This window comes from Pteronotus mesoamericanus, unplaced genomic scaffold, assembly GCF_021234165.1.
Source record: "Pteronotus mesoamericanus isolate MK-2021 breed Mesoamerican mustached bat unplaced genomic scaffold, CSHL_Meso_final contig_98, whole genome shotgun sequence".
NCBI classification, from domain to species: domain Eukaryota; kingdom Metazoa; phylum Chordata; class Mammalia; order Chiroptera; family Mormoopidae; genus Pteronotus; species Pteronotus mesoamericanus.
In genome coordinates, this window is record NW_026555295.1 from 8,636,585 (window position 1) to 8,660,627 (window position 24,043).

General features: G+C 42.4%; 1 long non-coding RNA gene across 1 annotated transcript; it reads right to left on the reverse strand.

The window, feature by feature from the left end:
* Positions 1-1,118: 1,118 nt before the first annotated feature.
* LOC129081404 (uncharacterized) lies at positions 1,119-13,013 on the reverse strand. Its single transcript, XR_008530303.1, has 3 exons — positions 12,915-13,013; positions 10,748-10,788; positions 1,119-1,969 (listed from the first exon to the last, which is right to left on the reverse strand). It is a non-coding gene; the product is annotated as an uncharacterized LOC129081404 (long non-coding RNA).
* Positions 13,014-24,043: the final 11,030 nt, after the last annotated feature.

Sequence of the window (24,043 nt, forward strand, 5' to 3'; positions counted from 1 at the left end):
TTGGTATTTTATTGATGACCAAGGCAGAGAAAGGTTAAATGCCTCTATCACACTTAGTTTTGGGGGAACTAAAATTTAAATTGAGGTCTGTTTAAAAAACTCACATTCTTCTCCCTATATTATGCTAATATATAAATAGGATAGAATATTGGGAAGCCCTTAAAATAATAAATATGATGATTTTATCGATATAAAATGTACATGAAAATATCAATGCAATATAAATAAAAACATAAAGATTCAATGGTACTAAAACTATTTACATAGGGGATTCAGAGAAATTAAAATAGTTGCCACTTCAGAGCAAAGAGATTATGTTTGATAAATTTATACTTAAGTATTTCATTTTTTAGAACTATTATAAATATTATTTTAAAAATTTTGTTTTTCAATTTATTAGTACTATACAGATATACATTTGACTTTGGGGTCGTTGACCTTATATTCTTGTATCCTGCAACCTTGCTGAACTCACTTAGTCTAGGTTTTTTGGGGTTTTTTTAGATTCCTTGGAGTTTTCATTGTAGACAATCAATCATATCATCTGCAAATACAGACGGTTTTATTTCTTCCTTTCCAGTCTTTATTATGCCTTTTATTTCTTTTTTTCTTTTTTCTTTTTGCTTCTATTGGTTAGGACTTCCAGTATGATGATGAATTGGAGTAGTGAGATAGCTTTGCTTTGTTCTTGATCTTAAGGAGAAGTATTCAGCCTTTCATCATTAAGTATGATGTTAGCTGTAGGTTCTTTCAGATGCTTTTATCAGATTGAGGAAAGTCCCTTCTATCCCTAGTTTGCTGAGTTTTGTGTTTTGTTTTTATCAAGAAACTGATACTTAATTTTTCAAATTCTTTTCCTGCATCTATTAATATAATCATGTGTTTTCTTTTTTCTTTAGGCGGTTAAGCTGGTAGGTTACATAAACTTTCTAATATTGAAGCAGGCTTGCATAAAACCTGACTTGGTAAGGATGTTATTCTTTTTTTATATTGTTACGGAAAGCCAGACTCAAGACACGATTCAGGGAACGGAGTAAGCCTTTATTCACACGCGCGGGCTCAGAGGAGGCAGTCTCCAAATTCTGAGCCCCGAATCGAATCGGGGTTAGATAGGGGTTTATAAGCCCTAGCATTCCGGGCGGGAAACGGATGGGCTTCCCAGGTGGGGGAAGGGATTAGCATTCAGGTGGGAGATTGATGAGATTGATGTGCTACCCAGGCGGGGGGAGGGATGTGAAAACGGGCTACAGGAACAGATAAGCAATGATTAACAGTTAACCTGGGAGGGGTCTCTGGCTAGGCTGCTCCTCCCAAGTCATCTTGCCCTTATCATTCCCCCCTTTGATGCTAGACGAGATTGGCCTGAGTCTTAGCATCATCACACAAGCCACGGTGGTCACTCTGATGGGGTTGGGTCGGGAGTCTTTGGTATCGGTGATGCTGGAGGAGCAGCACTCAAGCAGCGGCTCGTCTGGTGACCGCGGTCTCTAGGTTATTAATGAGGGTGCGCAGCAGCCAGGGTCCTAGACTTATTCCTAAGAGGAGTAATATCAGGGGGCCTAGGAATGGAGCCAGCCAGCGGAGCCAGATTTGGGTATCTAAGCTCCATGTCCCTTGCCCTGACTCTCGGTAGCGCTTCGCACCATCTTTCAGCTCCTTAACCTTCTGGGTTAAGATTCCAGCCTAGGAATAGGCAAGTCCCCCCTTTTTCTGCTGTGAGGAGATCTAGGGCTCGTCTATTCTGCAGGGATCATGCCTTGGTTGCCAACTAAGATGGTTGGTCACTACTCTGGGGTGGGATCAGGTCTCTGGTTCCTCGGGTAGAAGGCCCACTGTCCTTCAGTTCTCTTCAGCCGGACTGTGGGGGCTCCCTTCGAGGTGGAGGTTCGGTGGCTCCGAAGTCCTGGCTCGTCTGGATCTGCTGCTGCCTTGGCTCGAGTGTAGTGGATCCAGGGGGTTATTCCTGTAACTTTAAGGGCAGTAGGGGTGGTTAATAGTACTAGATGTGGGCCCGTCCAAATGGGTTGGAGTGGTTCCTTTTTCCAATCCTTTACCCATACATACTGGCCTGGACGGAAGGGGTGTGCTGGCCTCCCTCGGGGTTTGGGTTCCTGGCCCAATTGGGCCCCGTAGATCCTGTCTAGGGTCTTACCCAACTGTTGTAAGTACTGGGTCTGCTGTAACTCCCCCTTCTGTCGAAGGTCATTGGGACTTCCTATTCTAGTTATAGGTGGGGGTCTTCCAAAAACTAACTCATAGGGAGTATACCCCGAGGGGTTCGGGGCATTCCTAACCCGTAGCAGGGCTAGTGGTAACAGGTCTGTCCATGGCAGGCCGGTTTCTTGATGGAACTTGGCTAGGGTTTCCTTGAGAGTTCGGTTCATTCGTTCTGCTTTACCGGAGCTTTGGGGCCGATAGGCCGTGTGTAGCTTCCAGTCGATGCGCAGGAGCCGGGCGACCTCCTGAACCACCTGGGCGATGAACGCCGGGCCATTGTCACTACCAATGGTGAGTGGGAGCCCATATCTGGGTATAACTTCCCTGAGTAGGATTCGGGTTACTTCCCGAGCTTTCTCAGTTTTGGTGGGGAAGGCTTCTACCCAACCCGAAAAGGTGCAGATCAGGACCAGGAGATACTTAAATCCTCGGCTGGTCTTGACTTCTGTAAAGTCAATCTGGAGGTCCTCGAAGGGCTGGGACCCCTTGTGTTGGACTCCCAGTGGGGCCCCTTGATGCGGGGCTGCAATGTTCCTTGCACAGGTAACGCATTGAGCCAAGGCTGTTGAGCACAGGGTTGACAGGTTGGGGAAGTAGAAATACCTTTTGAGCAAGTTTTCCAGGGAGGTCTTACCCAGGTGGGTCAGATGGTGGCAGTTTCTGACTAAATTGCTGGCCTGGCTCTGGGGCACATATACGCGCCCATCAGGTAACCTCCAAGTTCCCTCGGGGGTTTCTTGTCCTCCAGCCTGTTGGGCCCATTTCATTTCTGCTGGCTCATAGTCCCGACGGTTAATGGGGTTCCCCAGCAGGGGTCCGAGAAGGGAGGGCTGTACTTCTGCCATCTCACCACATACTGCGGCAGCCTTTGCTGTCGAGTCCGCCTTCTGGTTCCCACGGGCCGGTATGGTGTCTTGTTTGGAATGGCCTTTGCAGTGGATGACGGACACCGCAGTTGGGGCCCACACTGCTTCGAGGAGACGCAGGATTTCTGTCTTGTTTTTAATTTCCTTTCCTTCTGCTGTCAGCAGCCCGCGTTCTCGGTAGATGGCCCCGTGGAAGTGCAGGGTGGCGTAGGCGTACTTGGAGTCAGTGTAGATATTGACTTTCCGGTCCCGGGCCAACTCCAGTGCTCTTATTAAGGCCCAGAGTTCCGCTCTCTGGGCCGACCATCCAGAGGGCAAGGCTTTAGCTTCTACCACCTGGTCAAGCGTGGTTACTGCATACCCTGCCACTCGGACCCCTTCTCTCATATAACTGCTGCCGTCTGTGAAATAGGTCACGTCAGCATTGGGCAGAGGCTGGTCCCGCAGGTCCGGTCGGCTGGCATAGACCTCCTCAGTAACCTCTAGGCAGCAGTGGTCTGGGTCCCCTAGTTCGGTCGGCAGGAAGGTTGCAGGGTTTAATCTTTTTACAGTCTTTACCTGGACCCGAGGACTCTCTTGGAGTATGCCCTGATATTGTGTCAGTCTGGGGTTGGACAGCCATCGGTGTCCCTGTCCTGCCAGGAGGCTATGGATGCTATGGGGAACGAATAGAGTGGTCTCCTGCCCCAAAATTAATTTGTCCGCTTCTTGTAGCAGGGATACCGCAGCTGCAACTGCCCTCAAGCAAGGGGGCCACCCGGCCGCGACGTTATCCAGTTGCTTAGACAGGTAAGCCACTGGGTGCTCCCAAGGTCCGGCTGATTGAGTTAAGACCCCCAGAGCAACCTTGTCCTTTTCATGCACGTGTAGATAGAAGGGCTGGCTGGGGTCTGGTAGGCCCAGAGCTGGGGCTTTACTAAGGAGGTCCTTTATTTGAGCAAAGGCCTGTTCCTGTTCTTTTCCCCATGCCAGGGGTAAGGTGTCTGGCCCACGCAGGGCCTGGTAGAGTGGCCTTGCTCTGGCTGCGAACCCCGGGATCCAAATTCTGCAAAAGCCGGCTGCTCCCAGGAACTCATGTAATTGTCTTCGTCCGCTCAGGGCCGGGAAGCAGGATTTGACCATTTTCCGGTCTGTATTTAGGGATCTTTTGCCTTGGGAAATTAGGAACCCTAAATATTTGACTTCTTGTTGGCAGATTTGTGCCTTTTTCCGTGAGACTTGGTACCCTTGTTGGGTTAGCAGTTTTAGGAGCGCTCTTGTCCCCTCTAGGTATCGGCTCTGGTCGGGGGCAGCTAAGAGGAGGTCATCAACATATTGGAGTAGAGTTAAATCCTTTCCCTCGTCTGAGAAAGATTGCAGGTCCCGGGCTAGCGCTTCGCCGAATAACGTGGGGGAGTTCTTAAATCCCTGTGGCAACCGGGTCCATGTCAACTGTATCTTTACCGCTGTATGCGGGTCTTCCCATTCAAAGGCAAAGATAGGTTGGCTGGCTGGAGCTACCGGGATGCAGAAGAAGCCGTCCTTTAAGTCTAGGCATGTGTACCAGGCGGCGGTTGGCGGGAGTCGGCTCAGTAGGGTGTATGGGTTCGGGACTACCGGGTGCAGTGTGACGACGGCTTCGTTTACCACCCGGAGGTCCTGCACTGGACGGTACCCTGTTCCCTCAGGTTTCTTGATTGGCAGGAGCGGGGTATTCCACGTTGATTGACAGGGGACCAATATACCCTCTTGGAGGTGCTTTCGGATGACCTCCGATATTCCTAGGCGGGTCTCCCTTGAGATAGGGTACTGTCGCTGGCGGCACGGTTTAGCCCCCGGTTTGAGTTCAATTATTACTGGGACCTGGTTTCTGGCTAGTCCAGGGGGATTGTCCTCGGCCCAGACCGTGGGGAATTCCTGCAGCAGGTTGTCTCTAGTCTCAGGTCTGGGGCCGTGGTCACCAGATTCCCCAGAATACAACTGGTATTCTTCCTCTCGTGGCAAAATGAGGGCCATGAGCCTAGGGCCGTCCACTTGCAGCGAGGCCTCCCCTGACTGCTGGAAGGTGATTCGAGCTCCCAGCTTCGATAAGAGGTCTCGCCCTAACAGTGGGACAGGGCATTCAGGTAGGTATAAGAACTCATGTCTAATCCGGTGGCCTCCCAGATCAACAATTCGGGCCTGGCAGAAGCGTTTTGGGCTACTTGGCTGACCAGTGGCCCCTACGATGGTGACTTCTCGTCCGGATGGGGGAGCTACAGGGGTGGTGACGACCGAGTGCTCTGCCCCGGTATCTACCAAGAAAGAGAGAGTCTGGCCCCCAACAATCGCTTCGACCATGGGCTCATGGGGGCCTAGATTGAGGGAGCCCGGTCTTCCTCATTCTGAGTCTAGGCCCACCAGGCTAAGGATGGTGGGCGCCGGCTCAGAGGGCACCGGACCAGCCTTCTTTTTCCGGTGCGGGCATTCTCTTTTCCAATGTCCTCTTTCCTTACAATAGGCACATTGGTCTCTCTCTACCTTGGCATGCCCTTTCTGGTCTTTCGGTCCCCCTTTGCCTTTTGCTGCCGGCTGACTGAGGCGGCTGCTAGCAGTGTGGCCTTTTTCTCTAATCTTTTTTGGGCTGCCTTCTCAGCGGCCTCCTCCCGGTTATTGTAGACTTTATTTGCTACCTCAACCAGCTGACTGATGTTCATGCCTGCAAAGCCCTCTAGCTTCTGGAGCTTTTTGCGGATGTCAGGGGCCGATTGGGAGACAAAAGCAGTGTTTACCATTAGCCGTGTATCTGGGCTTTCTGGGTTGAAGGGGGTGTATATCCGGTAGGCCTCTAGGAGCCTTTCTAAGAAGTCCCCGGGACATTCATCTGGCCGTTGGACAACACTGGCCACCTTTGACATATTGGTCGGTCTTCTGGCCCCAGCTCTGACCCCCTGGAGGATGGCTTCCCTGTACCGGTCCAGGGCTGCTCTTCCCTGTTCGGTGTTGTGATCCCAGTCGGGTTGGGTCTCTGGGGCTGCCACCCGAGCGTACTGGGCTGGGTCTATTGTGCCCACTGGAGCGTTGGCTTCTAGATATCTCTGGGCCTCCTGGAAGACTCTGCGCCTCTCTTCTGTATTAAAAAGGGTTAGGAGCAATTGGCGGCAATCGTGCCACGTTGGCCGGTGAGTTTGCATAATGGACTCCATTAGGTCTACGAGTGCCTGGGGCTTCTCCGAATATGAGGGTGTGTGGTGTTTCCAGTTCAAGAGGTCAGTCGTGGTAAAGGGCTGATAGTAAAACACGACCGGTCCCGGGTATAAGGTCCCATCAGGCCCCGTTAGTGGCGGGCCCTGGGTCTCCCGCAGTGGCATCTGGAGGGACTGGTGGTGTCTTAAGCGGGAGGCGATAGGAGATTCTGGGGGCGCTGTTGCCTCGGGCTGCGGGGGCGAGACTGAAGGGGGGCGGTGTTTCAGGCGCCTCTGCCTGACCTCCCAAGTTCCTAGCTGGGTAAGGGGGAGGCTGCACCGGGGGGTCTTCCTCTGGCGGGCCTTGATAGATAGGGGGTCTCGCCACTGGTTTGGCAACTAGGATGCGGGTTACATCCCTTTCCTTTGATCGGGAGCAACAGTTCCAGGCTCCCCTGGCTCGCCCTCCCGTAGCGCCTAGGTGACGAGGTTTGACCCCCGCACCCTTCCGGAGCCAGTCGGGCATCTCTTGCGCTAGCTCCTGCCACTTTTCTATGTAGAGGAATTGGTTTGGGTGTCCTGGACTTCCTGTGATTATGAGATGGACAGCCCTAATTATGTCTATGTCAAGGGTTCCTTCAGGAGGCCAGCCTACCCCGAACCTGGGCCACTCAGCGGAACAGAAAATTTCTAATTGCCCCGGATCCATATCGGGCTGCTGGCCCCGGAACCGGTCGAAATTCCTTAACATGCAATCTAAGACAGTAGACTGTCTGCCCCCCATGATCCCTCCCGAAACGGCGCAAACGGGGGCAGCAGGGATACTTTCACTTTCGCCCACCTGGCCTCTCTTCTCGCGAGGGACTTGGGTCTGTCTTAGCTAAGGCTGCCCGAGTAGAGTCCGGGTTAGCTTCCCAGCCGTTATGCCGTATGACAGACCGAGGACCCGCAGGTTAGGGCTCACTCAGACTCAGTAGGCTCGGGGGAACACCGCTGGCCTGTGGAGCCACACAGTCAGTCACTCACTCAATCACACTGAGGTTAACACTTTCCCTCCCGACAGGGAAACCGTGCCAGAGGCCGGTTGGCCTGAGAGGTGATCAGCCTCTCCTTCCACCACTTATAGGTGGGTCTGATTCGGGTCTGGTCCCCGGGGCACTTACCAATCTGGCGCCTTCAGGTAGGCTTGGGTCCGCTCCCCGAGTGCCCGGGTTATGGAACGGCCCGAGGTCGGGGCCAAGGGGAGCCCAGCCCCTCGGGACCCGAAATCACTGGGGCACGTGCTTCCCTCTGGAGTCCGGGCTCACCCGGCCGACCCCAGCCGTCTTCACCGGAGGCAAACGGCCTGCTCATGTGAGTCGTTTCCCGGTCAGGGAACCAAATGTTACGGAAAGCCAGACTCAAGACACGATTCAGGGAACGGAGTAAGCCTTTATTCACACGCGCGGGCTCAGAGGAGGCAGTCTCCAAATTCTGAGCCCCGAATCGGGGTTAGATAGGGGTTTATAAGCCCTAGCATTCCGGGCGGGAAACGGATGGGCTTCCCAGGTGGGGGAAGGGATTAGCATTCAGGTGGGAGATTGATGAGATTGATGTGCTACCCAGGCGGGGGAAGGGATGTGAAAACGGGCTACAGGAACAGATAAGCAATGATTAACAGTTAACCTGGGAGGGGTCTCTGGCTAGGCTGCTCCTCCCAAGTCATCTTGCCCTTATCAATATTACTGGATTTAATTTTCAAATATTTTCTTGAAGATTTTCCTATGTTCTCGAGGGACATTGATCTATAATTTTCTTTTCTTGTAATGTCTTTTTAGTACCATGATAATGGTGGCCCCATGCACTGAGCTGGGGCTTGTTCCCTCTCTATTTTATCTTGGGTAAGTTTTCGTAGTTTTCAGTCTTCAAGGAATTGGGCCAGCCATCTAACTTGTTAAGTTTATGTGTGGAGAGTTGTTCATATTATTATCCTTTTAATGTCCTATAGAGTCTATAGTTATATATCCATTTTAGTGTGGCTATTGGTAATTGTGCCATATTTATTGGTTTTTTTTATTAGTCTTGCTAAAGTTTTATCAATTTGTTTCAAAGAAGCAACTTTTGAATTATTTGCTTTATTTTTCTATTTTCCATTTAATTGATTTTTATGCAGTTATATTTACCATTTTCTTCCTTCTGCTTGCTTTGGGCTTATTTTCCTCTTCTTTTTCTAGTTTTCTTTTTAAAAAATATTTTTTAAAGATTTTATTTATTTTTAGAGAGAGGGAGAGAAACATTGATGTGAGAGAGAAACATCGATTGGTTGCTTTTCGTACATGGCCAAACCCGGGACCAAACCCACAACCCAGGTGTGTGCCCTGACCAGGAATTGAACTAGTGCTTTGCTTTGCAAATCACCTTTTGCTTTGCAGGACATGCCCAACCAACAGAGCCACATGGGTCACGGATCTTCTTTTTCTAGTTTTCTTAGGATGAAAACTTTGGTCATTGACTTGAGACCCTATATAAACATTTTAATGTTGTAAATTCTCCTCTAAGCACTGCTTTATCTGCATCTCATAAATGTTCATATATTATTTTTTTCACATCAAAGTATTTTCTAATTTCTTTTGATATTTTCTCTTTGACCCATGCGTTATTTAAAAGTATACTGTTTAATTTCCAACAAGTGTACTGTTTTTCTTGTTATTTTTCAGCTATTGCTATCCAATGCAATATCATTAAGGTCAAAGAACATACCTTGTATTACGTAAAATTCTTTTAAATTTGTTAAGATTTATGACTCAGGATATAGTCTATCTTAGTGAATCTTCTCTGAGTACTTAAAAAGAATGTATATTCTCTTTTGGAGTGGGGTGTTCTATAAATGTCAATTAAATCTAGTTGATATGGTTAAGATTTTCCATATTATCATCTATGTCCTTGTTGGCTTTCTGTTCCTAATTTATTACCAAGAGAGTATTGAAGTCCCCAACTATAATGGTGGATTTGTATATTTTGTCTTTCACTTCTGACAGATTTTGCTTCATGTATTTTGAAACACTATGGTTAGGTATATAAACAATAAGAATTTTTATGTCCTTTTCATGAACTGACTCCTTTATTGTTATGACTTTATCCGTGGGTCCTTTTCTTTATTCTGAAGGCTACCTCGTCTGATATCAATACAGCTATTTCAGTTTTCAGAGTATCCGTCCATTCTTTTACATGTAATCTTTAGATATGTGAGATGAGTTTCTCATATATAGCACATGTTGGTTCATGAGGGTTTTTGACATACATTCATTTTAAAATCTCTTTTCTTTGGTGTACTTCTATCATTTACATATGATGTAATTATTGGTATGTTCAAATTTAGGTCAACAGTGGCTACTAGTGCTATGAAAGCAGTGGAAAGGGGCTGGAGTGGGTCTCATTATTCAGTATGTAGACTTTTCATTTAATGTTTTTTGCTTGACCTGAATCTGGGACCCCTCTGACTCAGTCTCTACCAACTAAAACTTCTATTTCACAGAAGTGACTAGGAGTACGCTAGTCACTTGGCTATTTGTCCTAAGGATATTAGATTCTAATTTATCTAATATTATTATAGTCTATCCTAAGGATAAATTCTAAACCTAGAAGTTTAACTATTCTGTACAAATTTTCAATCAACTTCCTGGTCTTTCCTTCCATATCCTCTCATTGATGTGGATCTCTTAATTTATGAACTGTGGTATAAAACATATATTTGGCCTTTGTCCCCAGTTTCTGGCACAGAGCTCCTAAAAATCTTTGGAATTTCATAAATGATAGGAGTAGCTTTTGTTATCCAGAATGTGCCCCTTTTGAGTTTATGCTAATAAAGTGATTTAGGGGAGGGCCCCTATGTAGCCAACAGACTTTCAGGAAAGGGCAACAAGGACTAGAGATTAAGCTCTATGAAGGCCCTAGCCAGGCAGCTCAGTTGGTTAGAACATCATCTGGATATACCAGGGTTGTGAGTTCAATTCCTGGTCAGAGCATATACAACAATCAACCGATGAATGCATAAATAAGTGGAACAACAAATCGATGTTTCTCCCCGCCCTCCTTTAAAATCAATTTAAAAAAAAGAAATTAATGTAAGCTCTATAAAAACTCTTGAACAAGGAGATATGGTAAACTTCTGAGTTGGTGAACATGTGGAGGTGCTGGAAGGGTGGTACAGAGAGAGGGCATGGAAGCTCTGTGTCCCTTCCCCCTACCTTGCCCTATGCATCTCTTCCATGGGGCTGTTACTGAGTTGCATCCTTTTATAATAAATCAATAAACTTAAGTAAATATTTCCCTGAGTTATATCAGCCATTCTAGGAAATTATTGAACTTGAGGAGTCATGGGAACCCTAATTTATAGCTAGTTGGTAAGAAGTACACGACAACCTAGACTTGAAATTGGTATCTGAAGTCAGGGTTGGGGGGTAGTCTTGAGGGCGGACAGGATTCTACAGAGAAACAGAATCAATTGAATATATAAAAGATTTGTTATAGGAATTGGCTCACCTTAGAGAGGCTGAGAAGTCCCACACTATGCTGTCTGCAAGCTGCAGAAATAGGAAAGTTAATGGTATAATTCAGTTTGAGTCTGGAGGCCTGAGAACCAGGGGAACTGATGGTGTCACCCCTAGAACACAAACAAGGAACACCAAAGTCCAAGAACAGGGCATCCCAGCCCCAGGAGAGAAAATTTGCTTTTCTTTCATCTTTTTGTTTCATTTGGGTACCCCAAGTGATTGGGTGATGCCAGCCCACTTTGGTAAGAGCAGATATCTTCTCAGTGTACTTAATCAAATGCTAATCTTTTCCAGAAACACCCTCACAGACACATTCAGAAATAATGTTTTATCAGCTATTTGGGCATCCCTTAGCCCAGACAAGTTGATACATAATATGAACCAGCACTGTCCTTAACCTCAGGGATCTGATGCTATCTCCAAGTAGATACTGTCAGAACTGAGTTAAATTTGTAGGGCACTCAATTAGTGTCCACTGAGAATTGCTTGGTGTGGCATAAACCCTCACACATGTGGTGTTAGAGCATTGAAAGTAGAGGAGAAAAATATAATTTTCCTTTACAGAGCCTTTCTGTAGTTCTGAAGTATGAATTACTTTCTTTCTAATTGGCATTCCCCTTTGTATTCAGCTTTCTCAGCTCCAACAGTTTCTTCATTCCCTTTCCTTTTTCCAATCTCATTCTCTGTCTCTTTCCTACTCTTAGTCCTTGTGGGTTTTTTAAATTTTCTCATTTCAGTGGAGTTTCACAGGGAAATAAGATAAACACGTTTAATCTCTTTTTAAATCAGTCACTTTGTAGAACATTTGTTGCAAAATTGTGAATTCCTTTAAAATCAGTGATGCAGTTATAAAATACTTCAGTGATAGTAACAAAATGTTGATAATATATTCCTTTGTTTCTTTTCAATATCTTTGTTTTCTCTGGTTACAAGTATGCTTGCATATTATAATGTGGGCAAAAATGGGGCCACATACTAAACCTGACAAGCTCATGGCAGGCCTCGGTAGGCCCTACAAACTCAGAGACCAAAAGTAACTGCATAGGATGGTCTGAACGTAAAAATTTCTAACTAAAAGCAGGTCATGAAGGATAATCACATCCTAGTCCTGTAGCTTCCTTGACAAAGGTCAACCTTTACCTTAAGTGAGCCTGTCTATTGTCTCTTGCGTCTAAGATAACAAACCTTTGAAATATCAGAGAAATCCCCTTTTCCAGACCCTGCAGAGAAACCTACCACACCAGAGCAGGAGACCACAGAACCTCTCACTGTTATTTTGTGTCCCAAATACCATTTCTATGTGTTGTAAATATTAACTATCATGTACCCACCAATGTAAAAGAAGCATGTGTCTTTCCATCTTACTTTATTTCCAATTCCAGAGATTTCCCCAATTTGCTTTCTCCCACTCCCTTAATCTACCTCCAATGGATTTCATATAACCTCCTAAAGTCTTCTCTTGTGTTTCTAAAGTATACAGTAGCTACAAAACTGCCATTCTCCAGATTATTTTCTCAACCCATTGAGATTTTACTTCCCGGCAATTGTCATCAGCTTGGTTACAGGTTTGGATGTTTCTTATGTTGACAATAATATTTTCCAAATGGTATAGTAATATCTAACAAGATGAAATCTCTCATAGTCCTAACCTCTTGATAAAGTCACAGGTTGGTCTCTCATGAATATACTGTTTAATGACAAGAAAAAACAAAAATAACACTAAAATATTAACAACAATTAACTCTGGATAGTGGGATTAATAGAGTTCCCCCATCTTTTAATCTATATTTTCTAATGTGACTAAATAAACATCCAATTACGGATGTTAAACTTCGTATCTCTTTCTTAAAATATGTGTAATTATATTCAAACTCTTTTATGCATTTTCTTTTTGAAAGAAAAAAATTTAATTTCATTTCAAATAATATTCCAAGAATAAATTAGTAAAAGGCTCTCTGATATTTACAAATTAAGGTAAATTTTAAATTATAAGTAGTAGTCAATGGGTCAATATAATCTACTATAAAGTTTCCATCAATTATGTAACTTGTGTTAGTAAAACAAACAAGAACTTAAATCTGAAGTTCTTACTCTTAATTTTTCCTTTGAAAATCATTCACCCTGTAATTTGGAAATCTTTGATCTGGAAGCCTTACCCGGTTTTCAGGCCTCCAGTCGAGGTTTTACTCTTCCAAAACTTTATGATTCTTCACTCTCTGGGACTCAAATGTTAGCCTTTTACAGCAAAGCTACAAATTAATCACTATAAAGTTAGACACCTAGCCAAACAGAAGAGAATTAATTTTACAACACATTACCAGTTGTTTTTAATACCCTGAAGTAGCAAATTAGGGACCCATTTTCTACAGGTAATTCAAATAGATTGCCTTCAGAGACCTCGTGTAAACATTTCCACCCACATGTCCTTTTGCTACCTCAAAACCAACTACCGTTAATCTTGAATGAGTCATTCAAAAATTGGTTTATCAACCTCCACTCCAAATACAAGCCTAAGATTAATCAGGTCTATGGTGACCCTCCCGAGTAACGAGAGGGTGTGGGTTTGTCTATCTCCCAGGCCTCTCCACCTCTTCAAATATTATCTTTGCAGTTCCACTGTTCACAGCGGAGGTTGTTGGGGGCAATCATCCCTCCGCTCCCGCTTTCCTCACGCAGAATTCTCAGCCTTTCGCTACGCAGGCTGCGCCAGCTGTTGACCCGATCTTTCCGCCTGGGTCTCACCTCTCCCTCAGTCCCACGCCTGCCGTGGGCACTGCCGCGCGACCTGCTATCTGTGGCAGCAAGAACACGTAACATTCCCCCTCCCTTTTCCAGGCCTAGCGTTAACCGTTCCCCCTCGCTCCGCCCAGTTCCGAACGCAAAGAACCTACAAGGGCGTAAGGTGAACCAACCGCCGCGCAGAGACGCCTGTGCGTGCGCGCGCACGCGCGCGGCTCCGCCACGCTCGGTGGAGGAGCGCCGGGACAGAAGGGCTGTGGGGTAATCAGAGTGTCTCTCGCTTGTACGCCCCCGGCTCCGCCGTGCGAGCTCACGCCTTTCAGGGCGGTTTAGGGCGGCTTTCGAACACAATAGTAGGCGACCCTGCACCTTTCTTACCGCGTTTTCGCAAATCCGTTGTTACCCACAGAAACGGCCTTCCCAAAGGGTAATTCGAAGGTCCCCCTAGCGTTGAGCGGAAGGATGATGCGGGAAGGAGCGAGGAAGGCTTTCTCATTTTTAAGAGACAACCTTAACTCTCCGACCTTACCTTCTAGCTTGCAGGCCAGAAAGGGCCCTATCAGATTAATAGATAGTGTGTTAACGGAAGTATTTTTTAAATGCTAAGTTTCTTCGTGAGGTAATGAGGTGTTCTGCGTTACCCAGAATTCCCGGGGGCTCACAAGGCTTGTTTCCAGTGCTGAGCCCGTTGACCTCACCTCAGCCCTTGCGGGTGGGCGGGATCCTCGCACGATTCGCGTAGTTTCCTTGCATTTTCTAATTGTAAGAAGAATGCTGCTTTTAAAAAATGCCTGCTCGCTGCAAAGCCATAGTATAGTAAGTACATAAAGGTATGTAAAAGAAAGTTAAACTCAGCCACAATCTCTCCATCCAGAAATAACTATTAAACGTAGTGCTGTATAAACTTAGGAAACTTCGCATATATACACGTAAAGTTTTTTTAGTAGAAAAAATTAAGCATATTATGTTGTCCCAATAATGTCTCATATCTTTCCAGTAAATTGAAATAGACTAATGGCATTTAACGGCTGTATGTATGGATATAACATGTTCAACCAGTCCCAAAATGGTTGGACTTTAGGGGTACTTACAGTTTTTAACTTATACAAACTGTACTCGATGACTATTCTTATACATTAATGTATACATATGCCTGATTAATTCCTTACAATAAAGTCACAGAAATGTAATTACTGGCTTAAGGGAAATGCTCAATTGTAAGGTTAAGTTACCAGACTTTCCTCTTGAAATGTGTTTATAGTCTAACCCCACCTCCGCTTATCTATGGTTTTGCTTTCCATGGTTTCAGTTACCTGGGTCAACAGCAATCCAAAAATACTAAATGGAAAATTTCAGGAATAATTGATAAATTTAAATCGGGCACTGTTCTGCCCTTGCCAGTGTGGCTCAGTGAGTTGCAGCGTCCCCTCCTAAAGGTCTGGTAAACTGAATTGAGGGTTCGATTCTCAGTCAGGGCACATGCCAAAGCTGTGGTTTCCGTGCGGATCTCGGGACCCCTACCAGAAGCGACCCATTCATATTTCTCTCTTGCATCAATGTTTTGCTCCCTCTCTCTCTCCCTCCCTCCTTCTAAAATCAATAAGCATGCCTTGGCATGTGTAGCTGAGTGGTTGGAATGCTGTTCTGTAACCCAAGGGTTGTGGGTTCTGTTCCCAGTAAGGCACGTATCTAGGCTGTGAGTTTATCTAGATGATCTAGACTCTTACCATCCCGTTCTCTCTCTCTCTTTCCCTCTCTCTCTCTCTCCCCCCCCCCCTCAGCAAATGAAAAAATGTTCTCAGGTGAGGATACAAAAATAAAATAAAAATGAATAAGCATGACCTTGGGTGAGGAGTTAAAAAAAATGGGCACCATTCTGAGTAGTGTTATGAAATCTCTGATGTCTGGTTCTGTCCTGCCCCTGCTGTGAAATCATCATCTTTTCTACTGTAATGATGCTGTGTGCATAGTACAATAAAATATTTTGAGGAAGAGAGCACATTCACATAACTTTTCTTACAGTATGTGGTTATTCTATTTTATTATTGTTAATCTCTTTATGTGATTTATAAATTAAACTTTATCATAGGTATGAATGTGAAGGAAAAAAACATTATATAGTGTTCTGTAATACCTGTAGTTACGGGCATCCACTGGGGGTCTTGGATCCATCCTCTACGGATAAGGGGAGCTATTGTACTACTTTTCCACCAACAGGTTATGTGAATGACAGTTGTGTTTTACTAATCTTTCTGTTCACAGGACAATACTCAATCCATTGAGCCACACCAACCAGGGAAAACTCTCTTCTTGCTAATCTTGAGTATTGTCAATCTTCATGATCTTTATCACCTTTCAAAAATCTTTTATCATTTTTATTGACTTGTTTTAATTTGCATTTTGTTAACTAAGTGTAAAACTGAATATCTTTCATCTATTGGCTCAGTTTTTGTAAATTGCCAGTTCATGATAACTGCCTATTTTAAAATTAAAATATTTACATTTTAAAAACTACAAGTGCTTTTTATATATAATTGATTTAACCTTTGCCTGAAATACAATAAGAATTTTTTTATTTTAAAATTCATCTTCTAATGTGGCCTGTGGTGTTTATTTACTGAAGGAGGTTTTTCTTAACTTTTCCTTTTTATGGCTTCCATTCAATAGGACTTTTATTGGAAGACAAAAAGAGAAGTCTAGCAAAAAGAAAGAGCATATGATATGAGATAGACTAAAATAGTAAAGGATACAATTTATCTCTGAGTTATTTATATATTATCAGTTTCCATTAAAATACAAAAAATGATATTTTATAAACCTAAAGAAAAAGATACTAAAATTCACTTGAGAAGAAAGTAAATGGTCGTAACTTTGAAAGAAAGTTATTTATTGGGTTGTTCAAAAAGTTCATTTTTTTTCTGTAAGATGGCTTTAGTAGAGCTTTGTTGTCTTTAACTTCATTCAGAACAATTTTGTTGGATTGTATTGTGACAGCTCTCATATCAGCATGCATTTAAACAAATCAAATTGGTGAATTTTTGTGTAGCCATTTTAATATTGAAGATGGAAGAAAATATGCTACATTTTCAGCATACTATGCTTTATTATTTCAAGAAAGGTAAAAATGCAACTGAAACACAGAAAAAGATCTTTGCAGTGTAGGAGAAGGTGCTGTAACCGATTGAACATGTCAAAAGTGGTTTGCAAAATTTTGTACTGGAGCTTTGTCGCTGGATGATGCTTCATGGTCAGGTAGACCAGTTGAAGATGATAGTGATCAAATTGAGACATTAAATGAGAAACAGTCAATGTTATACCACATGGACGATAGCTGACATACTTAAAATATCCAAATCAATAAAGTTATTGGTGAAAATGAAAAATATGTATTTTATTTTATAGAAAAAAATCATATGGACTCTTTGGCCAACCCAATATAAAAGGGAGAGGGAAGCAGAGAGGAAGAGAATGGAGTATCTTGACATGATGTATAGACTAAATAGACAGTAAGGAGTATAAGAAAAAGTATATGATAAGGTTATATAAAATGTATACCATAAAATTATTTCTGTACAGTTTTGAACTATGTAAAAACTATAGAATTAATCAGAATTAAAACCCATAAATAAGTGCAAATCAGTAAGAGTTTAAGGTGATGGGCTGTTATTGTGAATTTTTTCATTTTTATGTAGGCATATCTATAGTCTTTTTCTTCCTGGCTTTGATGTTATGCTTACTTTTGTGTATTTTCTTCTAGCAGTTTTAGACATCTTTAAAAATATTTGAGCCTGGCTGGTGTAGCTCAGTGGATTGAGCACTGGCCTGCAAACCAAAGGGTTGCTGATTTGATTCCCAGTCAGGGCACATGCCTGGGTTGTAGGCCAGGTCCCCGGTGGGAGGAGCGCAGGAGGCAACCACACATTGATGTTTCTCTCCCGCTCTTCTCTTCCTTCCCCTCTCTCTAAAAATAAGTAAATAAAATCCTTTTAAAAAAGATATTTTAAAAAATATTTCAATATTTAATCTATTTGAAACTTATTTATAAGGAGGAAAGAAAAAAATCTAGCTTGATTTTTAGAAGTTTTATTAAAACAAAAATTTTTTTTCTGCCCTGGCTGGTGTAGCTCAGTGGATTGAGTGCTGGCTTATGAACCAAAAGGTTGCCGGTTTGGTTCCCGGTCAGGGCACATGCCTTGGGTTGCAGTTAGTCCCCAGTTGGGGGTGTTTGAGAGGCAGCCCATCAATGTATTTCTCACATGTTGATGTTTCTCTCCCTCTCTGTCTCCCTCCTTTCCCCTCTCTCTAAAAATAGATAACTCTTTAAAAAAAATTTTTTCCCTAAACAACTTGCTGGTTGCCCCAAACCATTTATTGAGTATTCAGTTGTCCCTACAAATATAAAATGGTAACTTCATACAGTACTAAATTTCCATATGTACTTTTTTCTGTTCCATTGATTTATTTGTCACTAGACAGTAATATTGTTTTAATATACTTTTTAATTAAAATTTCTGGTAGGGTAAATCACTGCTTAATAGTTTTATTCAGAGTATTTCTTTAAGAATTATCTTCTTTTTTTAGTTATATTTTATTGGTTATGCTATTACAGTTGCCCCAATTTTTTCTCCCTTCCTCCCCTCCACACAGCAACCCCCACTCTCTCAGGCAATCCCCACACCATTGTTTATGTCCATGGGTCATGCATATAAACCCTTTGGCTTCTCTATTTCCTATACTGTACTTCACATCCCATAGCTATTTTGATTCCCAGGAAAAGCCAAGCTGTGAATCTAGGCTGGCTGCTGCTAGTGTTTGGCCTGTGGCCACTGAACAAGAGGTATGGGGACTCCGGGCTCACTGAGGCCAGGCCGTTGTTTGAGAGGATTGAGGAAGTTGTGAAACATATGCCAAGACCAGCCAGCCATTCATATGGAAAAGCTTGGATGGGCTTGTAAGTTGGGTGGGATGGAACCTCAGGGGGATCTCCAGGGCAGGGGAAACAGTGTTAGCCAGATTGATGGAGTTTCAGATATGCCACCCACCTGTGGGCTCTGCAGCTCCGTGGTGGGAGGGTTCAAAAAGGGACAATGGCCTCTGTCCACCTTTTTGTCTGGGAGAAAGCTTCTGCCTTTTCACCTTGTTGAAGACACTTCAGTTCCTCCTTGTATGCCACTGGTGACTTTCAAGCTGCTACTCCAGTACTGGAGCTCCGGGGGAGTAAGTTTGAGTAAATCCATGTTCAGGTTCTTTAACAGGAACTGCTTGGGACTCCAGAGTTTCTTCCACTGACTCAGCTCCCGCTGGTTTTTGCAGCCAGAAGTTATGGGGATTTATATTCCTGGCACTGGAACCCTGGGCTGGGGAGCCTGGTGTGGAGCTGGGACTCCTTGCTCCTAAGCTACCCCTCCCAAATTTTATCTGCCACAAGTGGGTGTGGGGCCAACCCGTTCCATGTCTCTGCCCCTCCTACCAGTCTGGATGGATGTGGTTTCTTTAATTTCATAGTTGTCACACTTCCATTCAACTTGATATCTGACAGTTCTGAGTGATGATTGTTCTATAGCTTAGTTGCAATTTTGATGTGGTTGTGCAAGGAGGTGAGCCGATTTTACCTACACTGCCATCTTGACTGGAAGTCCATTAAGAATTATCTTTAAAATATTTGAGATATATAAAAGAAAATTGTGTAATATATATAAATTAAAACACATAATATGAAACAAACTGCCGGCCTAAGATCTAGAACATTACCAAAAAATTGCATCAACTTATGTGTTCTTCCCACTCTATTCCTGCCATCCTCTCTATAGATATATTGTTTCTTCCATAGTAACTTTAAACTCATTTTATCAAATTACAAAAGAGTTGTGATTTTAGTTGGAATTGTGTAAATTTTATAGATAAATTTAGGGAAAAATGGGCAACTTGATAAAAATAATAAATACGTAGTTTTTATTTGTGTTGACATTTAATCCATACAACAATTCTAGTACTATCACCTTCATATTACAAATGAGGAAACTGAGGCTTAAAGAGGTTGAAAAACTTGTTGAAGGTCAAGCAACTAATAAGAGGCAAAGTCAAAAGTCAAATTCAGCCAGTTTGGCCCTAGAGCCTCTGCTCTTGGCCTCTATGTTATATTGCCTTTTCATAATATGGAATTTGCTCATCTATAATGGACATGTAATTCAATTTCCCTGTACCACTCCCCCAACTCTTAATCTGAATCCTTATCCTTTGTTAATGAGCAGATATCCACTTGACTCTCCCCTCCCCTGCTGTAGCTAATTAGACTAAGGTTAAGGTGGAAAACTGATTCAGACTCACCTAATCACATTTTCTCTCCTGGAAGTTTGCAAATGGCCTTTCCTGGTCTCTTGACCTGGAAAGTGATGACACAAAGAAGGTAAAGCAGGGAGACATTTGACCCATGGAGAAAGCAGGCCTGAAGAGGGAGGCACATGTACAGAGAGAAGCAGAACTAAGAAGCCCTGAGGCCCCTGAAGAGGGTGGTGATATAGGTGCCTGGACTTCTAAGGTTTTTCAGGTCTTGCTTTGCCCTCACTAAGGCCCTACTGCCCTTTCTGCTCTTACAGAATCTACACAAAGTACTTCTCTTCTTATTAACTCTTTTAGTTTAAGCTCACCCAAATGACTTGTCTTCCTTTTGAAACCAAATATGTTATCTAAAAACACATGGCCCCTTATTTTTCCAAGTTTTCTTTTAAAGTTTCCTGGTAGCATTTTCTTCACATAGATCATGTGCATTTTTTGTTTAATTCATTGCTAAATACATTTTAGGTTTTCTTTTTGCTCTGTACAATGGTAGCATCTGTTTATTGTTGTCCCCTTTACATCTTAATCTACAACTCTACTTTCATCAGTTGAGACTGCTGAATGTCAGTGGCTTGTAAATGTGACATTAGTCTTTCAAATGTGTTTCAAAATAATATGTTTTCCACTAGATATATATTTTAGTTCTAAACTGTAGTTGTTCTGGTGATGATTCATGTGAGGATGACGATGATTCATCTCATGGAAATGAACCACAAAGATCCCAAAGCAGTACAGAATTTTCTATAACCTGATTTAAAAAAGAAAGCCACATATGTAAATAGAAACATTGAGTTTCCAACAATATTTGGCTAATATTTTATTTATTTATTTATTTTTGATCCTCACCTAAGGATATGTTTTTATTGATTTTTAGAAGAGAGGGAGGGAGAAATAGAGAGAAACATTGATGTGAGAGAGAAACATTGATTGGTTGCCTCCCATACGTGCCCTGACTGGGAATTGAACCTGCAATCTAGGTGTGTGCCCTGACTGGAGATTGAACCCACAACCTTTTGGTATATAGGATGACGCTGCAACCAATGGAGCCACCCAAGCAGGGCAATGCTAATATTAAAAGATAAAATGAGGAAAGCTATTTTCAGTAAGACTAGTTTTAAAGATACAAAACAAGAGAAGGCATTATTTGGATAAATATATTCAATACAGTAGACAAAAAAAAAATAGAGATTAAGAGAAATTGACATCTCACTCTTAATATAGGTATATAATCATTTATCCAAACCCTTTGGGCCAGATGTGTTTCAGAATTCAGAATTGGGATTTTTAGACAGAAATATATACATATACCATATTTTCTGTAATACCTAAGTAGGGTCTGGAGCAGCATCTTATAATATTAATTTTTATGTAACAAAAATGCATTAATATTAACCTTGACTAGGATAAATAAAGATTATATAATCTATCTAATAACTACATACCTGTTCAGATTTTGCTACCTAATGAGTTTGCCTTAAACATAAGAAAGTTATGTTTCTAAAGCTTTTTTGGATTTTGAAATTTTAGGTAATGGTTTATAGACCTATGAAAGCAAATATGTTCAGATTTCAATATCTGGCCAGCTCTGCAAGTCAATTAAAGTGTTATTTGAAGGCCTGGTTATAATAGATAGTTTTGTGGTTTAGGGTGTTTAGTCTGAAGGGAAAAGAGTATACTTTTAGAACAAAGTACAGACGTTGAAGTAATTATTGAAAAAGTAATGGGTAAAGTATCTTAACTTGCATTCCTGACCTTTGTTGTTAGTCATTATTTCAGTGTGTGGTGTTTTGGTTGAAAAGAATTGCAATAAACACACTTCCTAGAAAATGTTAACGTTAAAAAATTGCCATATTCTATCAATAAAGGGATCCTTGATATTTTCACCTTTTATTTCTAGCACATAGAAGCACTTACTTCTAAATATCCTATGACTGTAAAGATACTGTTTCAGCTGAGTCTTCTAAAGTATCAAAATTAAGGAACCTATTCAGTCATCATGTACATTGAGTGCTTACTCTGTCAGACTGTGTTAGGTGCTGAGGATAATTGTCTGGTAGGAGAGATGCACACATAAATATGACATTACATTATCACATGATAAGTTATGTAATAGGGTAGGTACACTGTGCCATGGAACACCATGTTCTGGGGTGAGAGAAGGACTGAAGGTTAAGAAATTAGGTGAAATGGGGAGCAAAATTTAAAAATGCTCTAACAGTGATTTTCGTAGTGTGGTTCATGGACCAGAAACATCAACATCAACATCTGAAAATTTGTCAGAAATGTAGATTCTCAGGCCCTGTCCCAGACCTGCTGAATCAAAAACTCTGGGTGGGACCCTAGCAATCTGTATTTTAATAAGCTTAACCATCCAGGTGATTCCAGTGCATACTAAAACAAAGATTGAGAACTACTTTTCTAAACAGCAACTGTAAAAAAAATCAGAGTATGTAGGCAATCTCAAGTGGCAAGATATTTAGTGTATCTGAATGGTGCTATTCACTGTCCATTGTGTGTGGATGGGAGTGGGGTGGCAGGAGTAATGGATATGTTCAATATGGTTAGTATCTTAATTGTGGTGTTGGTTTCACAAATGTGTACATATGTCAGCTTAACAAATTATGTGCTTTAAATATGTGCAGTTTATTGTAAGTTATTTATACCTCAATAAATATGTTTAAAATGTTTATGGAGTGACCACAGGGTTGCTGCCATTCAGCTAGCCTTCCAAGTCATAAAGAAGAAATAGTGCTGTGGTTGGGTAGCTCACCTAGTTAGAGTGTTATCCTGATACACCAAGGTTGTGGGTTTGATCTCTGGTTAAGGCACACTGAAATAAACTGCAGTCCAAAAATTTGCAGGAGGGGAGGGCTATAAAGATAGGAGCTCAGTGTTATACCAGTTCTAGAATCAATGATAACACAAGTGAGAGGAACAAGCCTTGGACATTCATCAAAGTGATTGAGGGCCTATATAAGAAGTAACTAGGCTGGTGACCACCAATCTGTCTCCCACTCCTCTGCTAAATAGCAAGCAGCAGAAATGACTGTTCATCAGCTAGAGAAGGACATGAGAGCGAAGCCACAGAGAGAGGGCCATGCTGCCTCAGCTAGCTCCTAGCCACCAGGAGGGACAGGAGACCCTACCTCAGAAAAGGAGTCATTAACACACTTTTCCAAGTAGCATATCTCTTCCCTCTCGTTACAAAAGGCAAACTATCATAACATATACTGAATTTATTGAGCAGGAATCTAAGGATTAATAGATACAATGATAAACAATATGAGGATCCTTAAAATTTTGTAGAAAGACAACCCCGTGTAAGAAAAGCACTGAAGAAACAGAAGAACTAAACACTCAAAGAAAAAGAATTAATATAGCAAACAAAGGGACTCTTTGAGTGCATAAGCAAAATTAATATTTTTAGTGTGAAGTGAAAGGATTCCACAATCACATTAAAGAGTTAACTTGGAAACTAAAATTGCAATAAAAAAAATCAATAGATCTATTAGTAGAAGGGAGGTAGTTGAAGAATAAATTAGTGAGTGGAATATAGAAGCTGAGAAATTCTCCTTTAATGCAGTTCAGAAGACAAAGTAAATAGATATAGAAGTTTCAATATCCATGTAACAGAGGCACTAGAAAGAAAGGAGATAATGCAGAGGAGAAAATAATAATAAAAGATTTCTCAGAGTTTAAGAAAGATACAAGGCTTCAAATAAAAAATGTTAACTAAGATGAATGAAATAAAACCAACACCTGGTGAAATTTTAGAACACCAGGGATAAAGATAACATCCTAAAATCTTCCAAAGGGATAAACATGTTAAGCTTAAAGGAATGAGAATCAGTGTGGCCTCTGTTTTCTCATTGACAACAGAGCTGCAAGACAACAGAACAGTATCTTCAAAGATCTGAGGGAAAATGATACCGAGAAAAACTAGCTTTCATGTGAGAGTACAAAATACAGTTACTTTTGCATATCCAAAAATTCAGAAAGATTTCCCACTTTAGATCTTTATTGAGATAATGATTTGGTGATGTTCTAGCAAAATGAACAATGAATCCAAGAGAAAGGAAGATGTGGAATTTAGGAACTAATGTGAGGGAGAAACTGAATAGGGGCTTGAGGTACAATATATTCCGGGTTACTACTAATTAACTTGTATCCAAGATCTCCAAAGCCACATCACATAGACCCATTCCAATCA